We start from the raw sequence: 15,321 nt of genomic DNA, 5'->3' as shown, positions 1-15,321 counted from the left end.
GACTTTTGTTTCCCTTTACCTTACTATTTCTTCACTTCAACCAAACACAGCAATAATTTATGCTGTGCTTAGGCTTCGTCGTCTAATTCTTCGTTTAGCTGCGATTCTCTCTTTGCTAACAGACACTGCTGTTCGAGTTTTCTTCGAGGTCCGCTGATTAGCAGGTTGATAAAGGGAATCTCTCGTTGGACCAAAGCGGCTATTCGCGTTATACTGGGGCGAATACGAGACCGCGGCGAAAGACAGCTACAACTGGCCGTCAGCAGCGTATATATACGCAGACCACGCAAGTACAGGAATCAGGAAAATGAGACATCCACCCAATCGTAACAATTTCTGCGAAGGAAACCCATACGGGTTCCTCGAAAGAAAAGCCTCGCAGTTGAAGCCTCGCAGCTTTTCTTTCGAGGAACACGTATGGGTTTCCTTCGTAGCAATTGTTACGATTGGGTGGATGTCTCATTTTCCTAATCAGTTACTTCTCTCCACATTGTGGGTTTCCGCAGAATTATTACGTCGCACGTACAAGAACTGCGCGCGGTTTTAAAGAAACTTCGAGACACCGTTGCGTACAGAAAGCGAAGCTTTTTTTTTTTTTTCTTTTTTAAACCGCGCGGTTATTGCACGTGCGGATACTGTGGCGCGACTCAACTGCCATAAACGTGAGCCGCGTTCTGTAACCCTGCTTGAGGCGCGATCGTAATGGACGCGATCACACCTGTCGTATACGTCCGCCTCGCCGCATCCGAGCTGGACCAGGCATGCAGCGTTCTAAAGGCACGATGATGTTTCCCTTCAACCCTGTGCGATGCACTGTGGCGTAAAGCAAACCGGTTGCCCCCCCTTTTTTTTTCGGTTGGCGCGCATGCACAGCCCTTTCCCCATTTCATTTATTTCTCCATCTTTATTTCTCTCTCTCTCTCTCTCTCTCTCTCTCTCTCTCTTTATCGCGGGCTGGCTGGGAGGCCCGTGAGCCGCGATGCGACTTTCCTTGCCGCTGCTCCGAAACTTATTGGCCGTTTCCTTCAATTACACGAAGATGGCCCGAGTTTCCTTTCGCGGTGTTGTCGATACTTCGTGTTTGTTGCGTTGTTGCACGAAAGCGATCGACCTCGTCGGAACGGGAAAAAAAAGCGTGTGAAAGTGGCACTATAATGTAAACTTCACGCACAAGAGATTTTACCGCCGCTGTGCAGATCCAAGCAGTGATCGCACACCATAGCTATCTACGACGCGGTTTTTCTTTTTTTTTTGGTCAAGGTTGCGCGGTCTTTTTTTTTTTTTAATATACCGTGTTTCAACTCGAAACAACGGTGTCCGTGGCATGCAATTTAACATGACCCTGTGTGGTGTGTCGCTATTTCCAGTTTCCACTACAGAAGAGACGCATGTACTGCACATATATCACAAAAAAAAAAAAGTTGACTAGCACTGCGTAGGTTGTTTCGCGCAAGAGAGCGCGCGATAGTATGTGCCAAGGCGCCCGAATTTAGGATGCAGTCGACATAAGAAAGAAATAAAAGAAAATCTGACCTTGGATATGGCTGGATGCGAAGACTCGAGAGGCTACCGAGTACTGCGTAGATTGATTTATGGACTCATCGGATCTGAGAAGTGGAAGTATATACGGGTTAATTTGTCGTTCTTTGTACAGAAGCATACAGTAAAGAGCAAAATAATAATTAGATGACCTGTATTAGCAAAAAAAAAAAGCGATAAAAGCGCTTCTGCGATACAAGAAAAAGAAACACACACACACGCTGTTGCCGTTAGATGAAGATCGGCAAGCCAGAAAAGACGCAACACCGAAAGGCCGGTGGCGACGTCGACTGTTCCCCCTCCAACTGTGCCGAGCCGCAACAGCGTTACATTTATCGAAATAGTACACAGGCAAAATAAAGGAAGACGTAGTATAGTTGTAGGTTTGTGTGCGTAAATTCAGGGGACGGAGATCGCCGAGCTTACAAAAGAACGCAATAAGGTGCACAAAAGAAGCCCGAAGGAGAGAGAGAGAGAGAGAGAGAGAGAGAGAGAGAGAGAGAGACAGCGCCCTTTAATGAAAGGCAGAGATTTTAGCCGGCGTATAAACATCGCTGACATGCGATGTCTATACGCCGATGTCTGCGTGGGGAAGGAAATATGGGAGAGAAAGGAGTGCAAAAGAATGCAACCCACTTGCGTACACGCAAAACCTAAAACTGCATATAGTGGCAACTTCACAGGCTTTAGCTTAGTGCTCTGCGTTTCAAATTAGCATAGTATGGGTAAACATATTCGCCACAGGAAACGTGGCAAGAGACGTTTGGGATGCTAACGGGCGCGTAAAGGCAGAGAAGAACCAGAGTAACGTCGAATTAAGATTATTACATGGCTTCAGAATGGTGCAATCATATGCGCCTATTGCAGACAGCAACGAGTTCGAATTAAAACGTATTTAATGACAATAAAATTGTGTACGAACTCGCGTAGCACGCTGGAGCGCAATGACACGTAAGTTCACAGCACCCTAGCCGTTTCAAAGGAGAATTCACTAACGATCATCATCACGACCACAAACTGTGGGTGACAGTTTCTGGGAGTCCACGGAGCTTTGCAGGGTAGCCAACCTACACAAGTGTGTGTGAAAAAAAAAAAGGTACATTGACGATAATTCAATACAGAAAACGCGTAGATACACATTGGCGTATGTATTACGTAATTTACACCAACTCTTACTTTATTAGAAAGTTTCTAGTTTACGACATTTTTGTTTTATTAACAGAAGGAAGAAAGGAAGGTGCAAGAGAGCTAATCAAGCCACGGCATTTGATGCATTTCCAGGATAAAAAATACTAAGAGCAGAGAAGACGACAGTAACGGAAACACGCTTTTGTTGTCTTTTCTTATCCCAGTATTTCGGCGTTTCCCGCTTTGTAAGCGTCAGAAGTGCACCAAATGTCAAAAAAAAAAAAAAAAAAGTTACAACTAGCCCAGTTCTCTGCCATATGTTCAAAGCCACCGAAAAAAAAAAAATAGACCGCTTTCGAACTGATCGAAAAAAAATATTTCGCGCATGGACCCAGCACGTGGTTTCTCGCCGGAACAAAAGAAGAACGACTTCCTGGAATCGTACAAATGTTCTGCAAGACGACAAGTGAGCCGAAGGAGCGTTTTTTTTTTTTTTCTCCTCCCGAGGTGGTTTGCGTGTGTGCGCGCGCGAGCAGGGCACGTCATCATTGAAGGCAGCCAGCCCACTTGTGCGTCAACGCGCGCCTTGGTTTCTGCGGCGCGAGACCTTTCGGTGCACCCCGTCGCGTTCGATCCCGGCGCGGCTTTGGTGCTTTCGAGCCAAGCTCTGTTTTCGTCGTACCACAGATACGGCTCGCATAAGAAAGCCATATGTCGCGCACGCTATTCCTTTTCCCTTTTCTTTTTTTGTTCTCCCCACGTGGATCGTGCGTGCATTCGCCATTTCACTATAATATTATTCTAGCCGAAAGGTGCGTTTTCAACATCTGTTCGCGCACGTATTATACCGGCGCAGCTAACGTTAGCCAAGCTGTTCGAAGAAGAAAAAAAAAATAGACGTAGAGAACACCGTGCAAGATAGAATTATAAGAACTACGGTTTTCGGTCGTTAGAGGTCCGACGACCCAACACAATATGTCTAGAAATCGTATTTTGCAATTTGTTCTTAAATTTTATTTTTTCGTTGAACAGTTTGGTTCAAATTAGCTGGGACACCCTATATACTGACACGGTCTCGTAAAAGAAAATCGTTGTCATTTTAGCCAGTGAATTACTTGGAGAACGTTGGAGATTACTTGGAGATCAAGAAATTTGTAGGGACAACATGGCCACAATTAGTACATGACCGGGGTAGTTGGAGAAGTATGGGAGAGGCCTTTGCCCTGCAGTGGGCGTAACCAGGCTGCTGCTGATGATGATGATGAAGTATTTCCAAATTTGTGTCGTCATCCATGGACAGATAGGCTGATTTTAAGAACTTCCAGTATATGTACTGCTGCATTCAGTTATCAAATTGCTAATTAATTTTAATAAGTTGGAAAACTATGTCTACATTATCATTGTACATTTGCTGAAAGTCGGCCTCCATGATTTTATCTCTAAACTTCTTACAATCTAATATAGTTATAAGCCTCCCGTCATATTTGTTTTTCAGACTTCGGCTGTTAAACGCCGTGAAAACAGGCAAACGGTCTGAAAGAGGTAGACTGTACATTTCACTAACAATTCCACACTCGACATTCCTCAATGCATGATAAATTAGAGTATAGCCGCGTAGTGCTTGTCTCGTACGCGTGTCAGTTGACACATTAAATTTCGGAAATTGAACGATTTAAGGAGGTAAGGATAATCCTTGTGTATTGGATTAAGTACATCAGAATTTACGTCACCAACGATTACAATCTGCGTAGCTTGGTAGTTTCGTAAGCAAGATGAAACTGATTCCATTTTATCGAGAAAACTGCCAAGGGTCGCGTTGGGAGGTCGATAGACTACGCCTGCAATATACCAGTTTCTATTTTCAAGAACAGCACTTCAATATCGCTGGACGAAAATGTAATGGCAGGCAGTGTTTTAAAACCGAGATTATTTTTCACAAATAGGGCAACACCACCCCCTCGGCGGTAACGTGACACACGCGGACGGGATATTAATCTGTAACCTGGCACATCTACGATTTCATTGTTCAGAAGCCAAGTTTCACTTGTTGCAATGACGTCATACAAGAAACTTTGCACCGGTAGGAATGAGGTCAACAGATTTACGTTTTTTCTTAAACTGTGTATACGTTGCAATGAAAAATGGTCGCATTTTTATTCAAACTAAGGCCATCGATTTACTTTGATGTTTAAGCCATTTTGTTTTAAAGAATACATCGGTCAGGCAACTCCAATATATGGAATCACACTATATGGGCTAAATCTTCACTTGTAAGACTGATGACCCTAGAATAATTTGTCTTTCGCATAAGTACTTTGCCATCCGATACCCAGGCGAATTTCCATTTTTGCTCTCGCTTCAGTTGGATGGCCTTGGCAAGTAGCGCCTTATATTCAGTGCGTAGATGTTAAAAAAATATTGAATTATGGGGTTTTACGTGCCAAAACCACTTTCTGATTATGAGGCACGCCGTAGTGGAGGACTCCGGAAATTTCGGCCACCTGGGGTTCCTTAACGTGCACCTAAATCTAAGTACCACGGGTGTTTTCGCATTTCGCCCCCATCAAAATGCGGCCGCCGTGGCCGGGATCCGATCCCGCGACCTCGTGCTCAGCACCATAGCCACTGAGCAACCATGGCGGGTAGGGCGTGGATGTTCGTGCACGTACAGCGGCTGAACTTATTCCGAGCCAAGCATTGCTGTTGGTCGTTTTTTCTTGCGGCTTGCACGATCATGTCGCCTTTTCGGCGTCAATTAAACCTGACAATGACATTAGGTGGCCCGTCACCCTTTGTGCGGACACGATGAATGGCATCGATGTCCCTATCAGCAAGATCAGCTTAGTGCAGCAGTATTGTTTCAATTCAGTCAGTTGTCGTCGTGTTCCTTTAAGTTCTTTGTCCAGCCGCTTGTTCTCCGTTTGACAGATCACGTTTTGTTTCTGCACCCGAGAAAGCGCTTGTCGAAGGTTAACACTTTCTTGCTTGAACTCTTCAAAGTCGCCCATTGAGGCTGCAACTGGTTTGAGCTCTGCTTTTACGCTGTGGTTGGATCGGTCAATATTTTTCATTTCCGATTTTACTTCTCACAAAACTCCCGCGAACTTCGTGGTTCGTAGATCCAGGCAGTTTGTCTCCAATAGACTTAGTGAATTCTACGAGAGTGTCACTCTTTCTAAGTTCCATGATGCAAAGCAAAATAACAACAATACATCAACGAAAAGCGCACATCAAACAATGGTGTACTACGGCAATAGAGAGCAGTTCAGCAGCCGCAATATACTATGTAGAGACAGTAAAAAATGGCCGTTGACCCACCTGCAGCGATGAAAAAACGGTGGTTTTTTTGCACGTCGTGCTGTTGACACGGCTTCCGCACCACTCTGATGAATCGCCGGGAAACCGTGCTACTTATAAGGGTGCGCAGAAGGCCCTGCCACGCAGGGTGCGGCCCGATAGTGAACCACAGTTGACTGTAGTATACGCCCGCTCGCTGGTCTACTTGTCCGTCTCCGTCAACACTTGTATCCTACTATAGCATGGTGTGGTTACAACGTAAAAAAAAAAAAAAAAACAGCAGTTGGCAACCAAGGCACACGGACGGCGCCAGGTTGTTACTCCGCCAGCCAATCACAGAAGCAGACAAAATAGTCGTCATGTGACCATTTCAAGATGGCGTCGTACTTGATACATCCGGAGCTTCTGCTGTCCTTGAAGAGTCTTTTCATCGGCGGAAGCGATGAGGTGTGCAACAGACATGGACAAAGTGTATGGAGTCTGAGCCTTTCACTCTTCAAAAGACCGCGGTACAGTTCATTTCACTGCTGATCCCGCTTTGCTCATGAAACTTCACTGCCAACTGAAGTGAGACTTGGCAATAGTTGCAGCGAAGCAAGGGCTTTATTTCAGTTCAATAAATAATTAGGCTTCCACCGTTCCACTATAACAGACGCGTGAAAACGTATAAAATTTCGCGGTAATAATTTCATTTTTGTGGTTACCGCCTTATTTAGGTACCAGGGAAAGTTTGAAGTAAGAACTATTTTCAGCCTCGCGGAGGAACAGTGGCTGGCGGTTATGAGGGCGTGGGCGGGGCTTCACTGCAGACTTGAGTTGTATCCGACTATAGGAAAGCCTGCAGCGATGAAAAAACGGTGGTTTTAGCCCGTCGTGATGTTGACACGGTTACCGAACCAATCATATATACATATATTAAATTTAGTATTTTAAGTTTAATTTGAAGGCTGGGCTACGGTCGAAACGTTGAGAAAATAAAGACGCTTTTGTACAAGCGTCATTTTAACTTTTTTTTGTTACCAAAACCGCAATCGAACTTTAAAGGGCAACTCCGGCGATTTTTCGATAGACTCTGAACTTAATAAAATTTTGAATATACGCTCTCTTTTACACTATGATTATCTGTGCCAAACAATACGGCTGCAAGTCATTTAGTTTTCCTGAAACTGAATTTTAAAGGCCTGTTGCGTTCCTGACACATGACTTTTTTACTGGCCACCCTATGTTTGTGACACCAGAGACCACATCGTCACTGCCGCTGAAATCGTCGCTGAAATCGCCGCTGCCTAGCTCGGAAAATCTGCAAAAGCTCCCCGTGTCGTCAGCAGACATCATCAGCTTCGCTTCTTTGGCGTTAGCGCCACGTGTACTGCGTGTTTAGAACGCTTTCTGCGTGTTTACACTATGGTTGTGTAGGGTCTGACGTCATCGACTGATCGTGACGTCACACGAAGCAGCTGCTCGTTTCGGTATCTCCTTTATTGGTTATTTAAAATGATTGATGAATTTCTAAGCAAACTGAACCACCCTACCGGTGACAGGACTGTCAATGCTATTTGAAAATGACACTATCCTAATATGTTTAAGAAAGCGCCGGAGTTGCCTTTAAGGCACGCTGTACGCTGTAGTGGGGGCTCCGGATTTATCGTGACCACCTTTAGATTCGCTTTGCGAGTCCATAAAGAAATGAAAAAAAGAAAAAAAAGAATATGCAGTACCCCGAGCGAATTCGAACACTGCTACCAGAGTAGCAGTCGGAAGTTTTACCACTCAGGCACTCGTCCTATACAGAAGGGAAAAAAAAATACTGCTGCCGGAGAGCGTGGCCACGCCGCCAGCTTTTATCTGTACACCAGCACCAACGCGAAAGAAATGAAACGGGCCTACATGCTTACATTTAATTTGTTTGACATTATGCCGCTTGTCAAACCAAGCGAATAAAAAAAAGGGCAGATCCCGCGTCCCGGTGGGAATCGATGTTATGCGAAGCAGTGTGCGTGGAGCCTCCCAAGTTATCGAAACGACCATGAGAGCAGCACCAAGACGTAGGCGGCTGCTTCATGACCTACGGTGCAAGCATGTCATGACCTATCATTTATGTTCGTCATACACTCTTGTTATACAATGAAAATTTCGGTACATACCAAGTTAACGAAACGACCGTGACAGCGTCAAGTTCCATGAAATCATGAGAGCGCAAAGGTTCGCAAAGAAATGCTTCGTCTTTAATGAGGCCAACGGTAAAATGCGTGATAGGAAAAAGAAAGAAGCAACAGCCTTGCCCCTCCACTTCACCACAATGCCTCCACAATGAATGAACATTTTCTTCTTGGCAGGGGATCAACCCTGCGCACAACTGCGAATGTTTACTCCAATCGTGGCGAAGGCGCGACAGCGCAAGAATTCTCAGACTTGTACGCGCAGAACAAAACAGAAACAATGACCGGAGGCAGCGTGACAGCCGAAGCAGACGTTTAACCTGAGAGCTCAGCGTTTCAGGTGGACTGTATAGACCATAGTCCATGTGGAAGAGATTTTTTTCTTTTACGGAGTCAGAAAAGCTTTGCAGGGAACCAACTTACAGAGGTATTGAAAAGGTCCGTTCTCAGAAGCATGTGGTTGAAATGTCATCACGCCTTGGCGGCTATGAGCTCTGAACCATTGTCACAGCCCGCCGCCCAACGACGGCGTCGGCTGTAAGGCAGGCTTCCACCCTTATGCCTCCGCCTGCAACAAGCCTGAGTAACAGATTTGTTTAGTTTGACGATCGACCCGTGCGATGGGCACGTGGGTCGATGTTGTGGAAGAATTACAACAGGCAGGGGCAGCCATTACGTATCACCCCCCCCGCCCCCCCAAATGAAGGTTTAGTTACTCGAAGAGGGCAGTGAGCTCAAAATGAACAAAAGTGGAACGCGCGACAGAATTGAAAGAGCGCACAAAAGCTTAACAAAATAAACTAAACTAGCAAAAAAAAAAAAAGAGACGTGATCGTATACGACCTCTTAGAAACGTGATACCTGCACCGCGTGCAGGATGGCCGGAATACGCCACCCCGCACAGTACTAACGAAAAAATAACCACGAAAACAGAGAAAAAAGACAATAAAGAAAGAAACCGTTATTCACGGACCAGTAACATTGTCTATCGGCTGGTCCTATTGTGCAGACGAGTCGATTCGGTGTTAATCGAAGGCGGTTCGGTCATGTTGGTGTACGACGATGGGCCCGAAGAAGCGTACTGCGGTAAACAATCCGCTCCAGTGTCCGATGCGAACGCGCGACGCTTCTTGAAGGCGATCGGGCCGATGTCGGCGCCGAGGATGGTTGCTGTCGGTTCCCGTGCACCGCCGACGCTCCGAACCCGCGATGTTTCCGTCAGCACCGACGGCTGGCCAAGCTGCGGCCGCCCGCACTGCCGAAATTTATCTACCCCTTCCTTATAAACCGCCAGCCACTCGGCGCTAGAAAAGATACCTCGGTAGCGCCAGGGAGGCATGCCGGAAGCGGTAGGAATAAGGGTAGCGGGAGGAGCGCAGGGTGCACAAGAATGCCAATCGCTTTTTGTGTGTGTGTGTGTGCGTGTGCGTGTGCGTGTGTGCGCGTGTGCGCGTGTGCGCGTGTGTGCGTGCGTGCGTGCGTGCGTGCGTGCGTGCGTGCGTGCGTGCGTGCGTGTGTGTGTGCGTGCGTGTGTGTGTGTGTGTGTGTGTGTGTTAAAACCATAAAAACTGTAAAACCATAAAAAAACCACACATACCACAGAAAGCGGTGGGGAAACGGCGCCGCGGTAGATCAATTCGTAAGAGCATCGCACGCGTAATGCCAAGACGTAGGATTCTTCCCCACTTGCGGCCCGTTGTTTTCTCATCCATTTTTATTTCCATTATTTTATGATTTCTTTAATTCAATTAGTAAGCACAAGTGATTTCTCCTATGTTGTGCTTGGTGTGTTTCTTGGCTTCTTGTGATTTTATATATATATATATATATATATATATATATATATATATATATATATATATATATCATCATCATCAGCCTAGTTACGCCCACTGCAGGGCAAAGGCCTCTCCCATACTTCTCCAACTACCCCGGTCATGTACTAATTGTGGCCATGTTGTCCCTGCAAACGTCTTAATGTCATCCGCCCACCTAACTTTCTGCCGCCCCCTACTACGCTTCCCTTCCCTTGGAATCCAGTCCGTAACCCTTAATGACCATCGGTTATCTTCCCTCCTCATTACATGTCCGGCCCATGCCCATTTCTTTTTCTTGATTTCAACTAAGATGTCATTTACCCGAGTTTGTTCCCTCACCCAATCTGCTCTTTTCTTATCCCTTAACGTTACACCTATCATTCTTCTTTCCATGGCTCGTTGCGTCGTCCTCAATTTCAGCAGAACCCTTTTCGTAAGCCTCCAGGTTTCTGCCCCGTAGGTGAGTACTGGTAAGACACAGCTGTTATACACTTTCCTCTTGAGGGATAGTGGCAACCTGCTGTTCATGATTTGAGAATGCCTGCCAAACGCACCCCAGCCCATTCTTATTCTTCTGGTTATTTCTGTCTCATGATCCGGATCCGTGGTCACTACCTGCCCTAAGTAGATGTATTCCCTTACCACTTCCAGTGCCTCGCTACCTATCGTAAACTGCTGTTCTCTTCCGAGACTGTTAAACATTACTTTAGTTTTCTGTAGATTAATTTTCAGACCCACCCTTCTGCTTCGCCTCTCCAGGTCAGTGAGCATGCATTGCAATTGGTCTCCTGAGTTACTAAGCAAGGCAATATCATCAGCGAATCGCAAGTTGCTAAGGTATTCTCCATCAACTTTTATCCCCAATTCTTCCCACTCCAGGTCTCTGAATACCTCCTGTAAACATGCTGTGAATAGCATTGGAGATATCGTATCTCCCTGTCTGACGCCTTTCTTTATTGGGATTTTGTTGCTTTCTTTGTGGAGGATTATGGTGGCTGTGGAACCGCTATAGATAGCTTCCAGTATCTTTACATATGGCTCATCTACACCCTGATTCCGTAGTGCCTCCATGACTGCTGAGGTTTCGACTGAATCAAATGCTTTTTCGTAATCAATGAAGGCTATATATAAGGGTTGGTTATATTCCGCACATTTCTCTATCACCTGATTGATAGTGTGAATATGGTCTATTGTTGAGTAGCCTTTACGGAATCCTGCCTGGTCCTTTGGTTGACAGAAGTCTAAGGTATTCCTGATTCTATTTGCGATTACCTTAGTAAATACTCTGTAGGCAACGGACAGTAAGCTAATCGGTCTATAATTTTTCAAGTCTTTGGCGTCCCCTTTCTTATGGATTAGGATTAGGTTAGCGTTCTTCCAAGATTCCGGTACGTTCGAGGTCATGAGGCATTGTGTATATAGGGCGGCCAACCTTTCTAGGACAGTGTTCCCACCATCCTTCAACAAATCTGCTGTTACCTGATCCTATATATATATATATATATATATATATATATATATATATACACGCCACTTCACCGTGTCTATACATGCACACTTGCACGCTTGGAGTACCGGAGGGACGCGCATGCGCGCAGGCGTCAGTCTCGACAACAGGAGTGCGCCGCTAGACGGTGCGGAGGGCCGTTTCGCCACGCGCACGCGTGCCCCGCAATGTTTTGTGGGCGAGTGTACGTCTTAGTCCGCAGTATACCTCTCGCTCTTGCTTCAAACAACAAATAGCTCCCCTAGAATTATTGTGGATATTTTCTTTGGCAATTTCCTGCTTGAAATTTCTTTATGGTCCCAGTGCTCATTTAGTGTGCATCCCAATTTTCCACAGATCCTTCTGTTTCGTTAACCTTTTAGGTGCGCTACTCTGCCGGCATCTCGTAGTGGTCGCTTTTAAAGCGAAGCTTTCTTTGCCTCTTCCTTCTGCTACTGCTTTCTGGTACACCGCGTTGGGGGGGGGGGTTCAGAGGGAGCACGGCAGAGAGTAAAGGCGACGCGAGAAGCTCGTTTGGGCCTTTTCACCGCGTCGAATGTGCACAATGCCTTATGGAGCTCCCTGGGCGTCGCCACATTAGCCTCTTGACAGCTGTAATTATCACTGACTCCCTGCAAAAGCATTGCAGAAATTGCAGCGCTTATTTTTCTACTAGCGTGCAAGTCCAGAGGGAAGCTAGATAGAATGGCACAGAGGAGGGTGGTGAGGTGGCACAGAATGGGTAAAACCGACGCAGTCGCTAAGCGAGTTAATGACAGCCTTGCCACTCTTAGCTCGCAGTTCGCATATAAGGAGGGGATGGATAAGGAAAAGGTGACGTGGAAGCGGTTGCGGGCAAACGGTATAAATTTAAATTCAGGGTACGGTACGGTACGTTACTGCTATTTCTGGAAAATAAACACCACGCAAATTCGTCAAGGGGACAAGTTACACAGAGCGTGCAGAAGCAGAGCCGCTATAAACGGCACCGTAGGGCCAAGGCGACACTACCGAAGCTGTTACACTTCAAATCAACACTTCTGTGATCGCCGCGGTAGCTTTGCGGCTATGGCGCTGCTCGAGGTCGCGCTGTTGATCCCGATCGCGGTTGCCGCATTTCGACCGGGGCGAAAAAACGCTCGTGCACTTAGATTTAGGGACACGTTAAAGAACATCACGGCGAAAAAATTAACCCGGAATCCATCACTACGGCGTGCCCCGTAATTGATTGCGATTTTGACATGTACAGCCCCACAATTCAAATAAAGTTTAATACTTCTGTCACGGTGCGATGCGCCGTGTGAGGCAATGAATGTGCTCCGCCCTCTCAGAGGTTATGAAGTCCGGCGTACAACAACGCCTCAAGCAAACAATGCCCCCCGTGTGTTCTGTTTACAACGCAGACAAACAGCAGTGGTGCATGCAAGGTAACGTTTAACGTCAACTCACTACTCTCATGTTGGACTATGAATTGAAGAAACTAAACATGCGCCGTCAACATCACCGCGCGGAGGCACGATGAATGAAACAACCAGAGGCTTGCGCACCTGTTTTTTCGTCCTACAGTTCGTCGTCTACGTGGTGGGCGCGTCGGTGGTTGGCTTTAGGGACGACCTTCCGCCCTTGGACAGAATTCGCGCTGCCGCCCTTGCCGTGGTCTCACGCCTGCTGGCAACAGCTTGCGTGGACCTGACCGAGCACATCGAACGCCCCCTGCCACCAGTGCGCAGCTGCGAAGTCAACGTCATCTACCCTGGAAAGGATAAAATCAAGCATCCAGCAGTATCGCTTCAGTGGGCACGGAGACACGATGAATGAAACAACCAAAGGCTTACGCACCTAATTTTTTTTTTTTTTTTTTTTTGTCCAACAGGTTAGAGACCTTTCCAAATTACCTTGTCACAGCTTCCGATCAGACGATCCTTTTCTTGTCGTGCTTCCCTGCCTTGAAGCAATCCGCGAATGTGCACTACACTTTCGGCGCCTTCTGCTTCTTGGAGGTAACATTGAATCCAATCCTGGTGCTATCACTAAACCTCAGGAGGAGAAGCGTAATTCCGTTTTTGACAGTGTGCAACGCATTGAAGCTAATAATGTGAGTATTCTGAAATCGATCAACCAGGTTTCGCTCAATCATGCCACATTGAAGAAAGATTTCGAATCTATGACGAAAAGACTGGGCGAGCTTAAACGCAAAATCGGATCACTTTCGACACAGCATTCTTCCGCGAATTCAGAGAACACTTCTAGGGTGCAAACTATAATTGATGACTTACAGTCTAAAGTGTCATATAGCAATTCCGAGGTCGTCCTCAGGCATGAGAAGGATCTTGCCAAAATTCAACACAAATTGGATGACTTGGAAAACCGCTCGCGCCGGTCCAACTTACTGTTTTAAGTTCAGGCACCTGTTTTCTTTTCCTTTTCTTTCTTTTTTGTCCTACAGGTTAGAGACCTTTCCAAATTACCTTGTCACAGCTTCCGACCAGACGATCATTTTTTTTGTGCTTCTGTGCCCTGAAGCAATCCGCGAATGTGCATTACACCTTCGGCGCCTTCTGCTTCTTGTAGGTAACATTGAATCCAATCCTGGTCCTATGACTGAACCTCAGGAAGGTCGCTCAGGAGGAGAAGAGTAATGACGGTTCCGAGTCGTGGGAGGCTTCTGAGCGCATTGTTAAGGAAGTTTCTTCCAACCATCTTGGCATATGTTTTCTCTATTGCTAGGGTTCACCGCCTGGGTCGTGTTTCTTCGCCCGATCATTGTTAAATGTTTGAACGAGAAAGAAGTCGAGTCCCTACTGCGCAAGGGATACAAATTGAAGAACACAACGTTAAGCGTCACACGGGACTACTCTGAGGCCGTACGTGAGAAAAGGCGTAAATTGCTTCAATTTTCTAAGGGTTTAAGGAAGGATGGCGACCATGTTCGTCTCGTTTTCAATAAGTTGTTCATCAGCAATGATGTTTACGCGTGGGACACGGAATCTAACAGCGCTACAAAACGATCACGGCGCAACAGCACTTGACGCAGCTCGAACGTTCATCCTCCTGTATTTTAATATCAGCCATCTGAATCAGACGCATTATCAGCTGATGTACATGACCAACAACGTAGTTTTTCTTTTCTTTAACACCAGAAGTAACCCCAGAAAACTCAACAGAAAGCGCTCAGTCCAAACCTCGGGAGTTAAGGCCTCGCTGACCAAACCATCGCACGAAATAACTTATGCAAACGCGAATGCGCTCAGTATTATGAACAAATTAGATGCTTTAGAATTGCTACTTATTAGCCTTAAACCCGATTTGTTGGCTGTTACTGAAACTTAGCTAACAAGCGATATTGAAGATGCTGAGCTAACACCCCCGAACTATACAATCATACGCAAGGATAGACAAACACGAGGCGGCGGTGTGGCCATCTTAATAAAAAATAAAATCCGTTTCACATTACTACCTGGAAGACGTAGATGATGTAGAAGCACTATTCTGCAAATTACAGTTCACAACTAACATTATCGTTCTTAGGTGTGCGCACCACGCTCCCTCATCGAGCCCTGATTGTATGGATGTACTGTACACGTATATGCGGCGTCACGCATCTGGTATCAGAGCTATTCTAGTGGGGGATTTTAACCTGCCATGTTTTGACTGGGAATCGATGCAGTACCACAGCGACAGCTCAGAAATCGTTTTCGATCTAATGCTTTCCTTTAACTTTACGCAAATAGTGACGTAGCCTACACGCGGACAGGGACATATATATATCGAGTGTGCTTGATCTAAATTTTCACACTGATAACTTTCCGATACGTGATTCAAAGATAGAAATACTGGAAGGCATATCAGATCATAAAATAGTTTGCTGTACAGTACCGATAGATGACAGTACAAC

At 46.1% G+C, this 15,321-nt stretch overlaps 1 protein-coding gene across 1 annotated transcript in view; it reads right to left on the bottom strand.

The window, feature by feature from the left end:
- The window catches only part of LOC126541464 (uncharacterized), a 72,530-nt gene extending 58,474 nt beyond the window's left edge, over positions 1-14,056 (bottom strand). The window contains exon 1 of the mRNA XM_055076669.2: positions 12,974-14,056. The gene's annotated coding sequence lies outside the window, so the exon portion shown is untranslated. The remainder of the gene's footprint in view (positions 1-12,973) is intronic.
- Positions 14,057-15,321: the final 1,265 nt, after the last annotated feature.

Source organism: Dermacentor andersoni, chromosome 2 (assembly GCF_023375885.2).
Source record: "Dermacentor andersoni chromosome 2, qqDerAnde1_hic_scaffold, whole genome shotgun sequence".
NCBI classification, from domain to species: domain Eukaryota; kingdom Metazoa; phylum Arthropoda; class Arachnida; order Ixodida; family Ixodidae; genus Dermacentor; species Dermacentor andersoni.
The sequence above is the reverse complement of the archived record's forward strand: the minus strand, read 5'-3'. Positions and strand labels throughout refer to the sequence as shown.